Source organism: Oculina patagonica, chromosome 4 (genome assembly GCF_052425735.1).
Source record: "Oculina patagonica isolate OP01 chromosome 4, crgOcupat, whole genome shotgun sequence".
NCBI classification, from domain to species: Eukaryota; Metazoa; Cnidaria; class Anthozoa; order Scleractinia; family Oculinidae; genus Oculina; species Oculina patagonica.
The window spans coordinates 51258646-51262356 of record NC_135761.1 but is presented as its reverse complement, the minus strand read 5'-3'; positions in this window follow the sequence as shown (position 1 = coordinate 51262356).

The following is a 3711-nucleotide window of genomic DNA, read 5'->3' as shown; positions in this document are numbered from 1 at the left end:
GGTTTACCCGGTGTCATTGGAATCAATTTTGCGAGTATGAATTGTAGTTAAGAGCTATTCACTCAAGCTTTCAAACAAATAGCCGATTCCCTCTATAGCGCGCGCCTGCAGGGAATCACGGTACTTGTATTCATCAAACCATGCGCGAGACTCAGCAACGCGCATTGTTGCTGAGACGCGCGCACGGTTTGATGAATACAACTACCGTGATTCCCTGCAGGCGCGCGCTATAGAGGGAATCGGCTATTGAATTAATGCACTCTTACAACTATCCTTTATTTTCCCGTCATATAGAGACGTTCCAATATTAAGAGAGGTAGCGAGTAAAGGAAATAAGGATCGCCAATATATATTTCATTGGCGATCGGGATGCTCGTTTTGGTTTAGCGTGAAAGAACTAGATCCGTATTTTTGCTGTGGTAGCTTTGTTTGTCTAGTACGAGGACGCAGTGAACCATAAGTGTGTTGATGAAACACTATGGGTTTCTAAAGGCCCTTCAGAATGTTTTTCATTTATAATGCAGTGTAACCGGAAAATATGTTTTAAGGCGCAGTGCATGTAGTCTTTAAGTCTTCCTATTTGTCAAAAATTCGATTTGGCCGATGATCGTTTAATTCTAAATCTTGAGAAAAATTTAAATACACAGGGATTGTAATGTTATCACGATAGTACAGCAGAAATGACAACACGGCCCACGCTTCACTAATTCAATTTGTGTTTGTACATTCGGCGTAACAAAAAGTGAAAAATCATACTGGTATTTTATGCGGGTAGTCTGCACTTAATAATAGTGCTCCTCTTGTATACTGTAATGTGTTGCTCTTTTAAACGGTTGTTTTAAACAAGAAATCGCCTTAGTTTGTCAAGAAGAAATAAAATATATGACCACTCGACAGGTGATCCAATATCTTGAGATGACCTCGGTCAGTTTACTCACTGTCTTTGTTGAATATGACCTGTCTGCCTTGTGGCTGTTAACATTCGTTCATCTAAGTTATCTTCAATCTCGATTCAATCGAATATTTTCTTTTTATTAGACAGTAAGCATAACCTCGGCTTGTATCTCTGTGTTCTCCCCTCGAGGCAAATTGTGCTCTTAGGCATGGGATGATTTCGTTCTTTGTGCATTCTAATTACAACTAGAAACCCCATTTGTATGTATATGTCAAGTATTGAAACAGATGAATGATATATGTGTTTCCCATATTGAAAAATCAACGTTGTATCAGTTTTCCACAAAGTTCTTCCGAAACAGGTGCTGTAATTTTGGGTGTTAGAATCTCATTGTCAAGTTAGCGTGAACTGCGATTACTTCAAAAGTGGTTGCCTTTAGCACAGCGCCTTGTTTTCTTAGAAATGATAACTTTTAGCATAACTTTAAGTGTTCTGAAGGTAGGAAGCCGAAACGCGTTGAAAAGATCACACAAATAAACTGGATTTCTGATTTTTTGGATTAGACCTCGTATCCTACAACGAAATAATGACTTCAAAACAGATGAGGTAGACTAAGCCGGAAAAATTAACAAGAGGAACAGCAACTCTTTAAAATATTTATTGTCCATTGTGGGTCGACTTCCATCTATTTGCGTTTCCAAATAGCAAACTGGACATCACCAAAGATCAACAAAGGAGAGCATCGGAGTGAGAATGTTCTGTTTAAGCTGTAACTGGTTCTGGAAACAAGTAGTGGTAACAAATATATAAAGGAAGAGAACAAATGTTCCTTTTCTACTAAAATGAATGTGTATGTGGGGTTAGCGTTTTCAATCAGCCGTGTTCGTTTACATGTCAACATTTGGCATGATATTTTGTGTAAATTGGGTTGCACAAGTTTTACAAATACGTATATACACGAACATATACTTCAGTGGTTTTATGAAGACTTTTTGCATGCAAAAGTTTGACACTTTTGTATTTCGTATTTTGTTCTAATAAAGAAGTTTATACTGTCCAGCGATGTATCTCAGTGTCCTTTGACGAATCTGTGTTTGTGTTCTGATCTCTGAAGCAAGACAAGATGTGCACGCTTTCAATGATGACAACGATGTATTGAAATTAAACTTGTTTTGTCAGTTTACTGAGAAAGTTTTTTCGACCTAAATGAAATAGCGTTATTTAAAGAGAAAAAATTAATATCAAACCGAATGCTTTTGATCAGTCGACTTCAGAGAGTTTTTCATTCCTTTACAAGATCAGGCTTTTTTGTGAAGCAGCGAAACAATTTGTACCTTATGCTGATTGGGATGGCTTATTTACGTTTAAATCGATCATGTTTGTATCAGCATGAAGACTTTAATTTGTTTTGCTACTGTTAAAACATTGTTTGTCAGTATGAGAATGCAATAGACCACCGTTGTGTTTACGAAACAGGATGTTCTTGTATCAGATCATTGGAGTGCTTCTTATTTGCAATACAATAAAATCGGAAATCTGTTGTCCTCTTTCGTAATGTGGATTGTTACTCAGTGAAGCAACCCAGGCCTTATGTCTTCCTGTTTATCAAATCTATTCAAAAATGATACTGCATTGATCGCAAATCGTTAGAGAAGTTTTTAATCAGACAAGGTGTGTAAATGTTATCAATTTTATAAGTCAAGGCAGAATTGATAACACAGAGCTTAAAGAACCGTCAGCTCTTACCTGCACAGGTCGTTTGTTGAACTCTCGAAGTAAAGTTAACGAAATTTATTTCTCACAGACAGTCTACTCGCATATGTGTCCTATTTGACAAACAGAAAATCAACAACGATTATAAACGGAAGGTACCAATACAATACTACCGTTAACATTTCCGTCATCTTCGGTCCTAAGGCTCTGATCATGCTGTTGGCAGTCATGCCATTCTCTGGATCTCTTTGCTTATGTGAATTTTTTAATGTAAAGTTAGGTAAGTTGTAACTAAGGGCATCAAAAAAAGGCCTCATTGCTCTTTACAAAAGCAGGACCTCTATCGTGATACGTTTATTGTTTTTCACTTTAGTTCTACGAGCAATTACTGTCACCTGTCGCGCAGGAAATGAAGTGAGATTAAACGAGTCAACTAACAGTTAGTTTTCTTTGTTGTTACCTTTTCTATTTTTGTCGAACATGCAGTCGACCCATTTTAGACGCTTTGAATAGGGAGCTTGCAATGAAATCAACAAAGCAAAGCAAAGTTCCGCTTTGGCTAAAATTTACTAACTACTTTCTTTTGACTAAAATGTATCTGCTATATAACGCGGGTAGCCTTTGCTTGAAACTTCTGTTCTTCTTACGTCGTTCTTTTAATTTTTGTTTTTCAAACAAGTTCAAACGTGCAATATATCCCAAAATAAGACCATTGTTGGTAATGTTCAAAAGGCATGCTTGAACCGTGTAATTTCAACTCTGGCAAAATTATGCACGACGTGAACAAATATTGTTTTAAACTCTCTTTTTAATCGACCATTTTCAGCAGCTTTTAGCACAGCTTAATTGGATTATACACGTTATAGAATTCACTTACAGTGAGTGTAAACGGCTCGTTAACGTTTTAAACGATAAACGTTTGTATCAGCAGGAAACTCTTTCAAACTGTTTTGCTACTGTTATAATCGTTGTGTTTGTTTAGAACGAAGATGCAATCGACCATAGCTGTGATCGGGAGTGCTCGTTTACGTTTGAATCGATCGATGTTTGTATCGGCATGAAACACTTTGAACTGTTTGCTACTGTTATAACATTGTTTGACA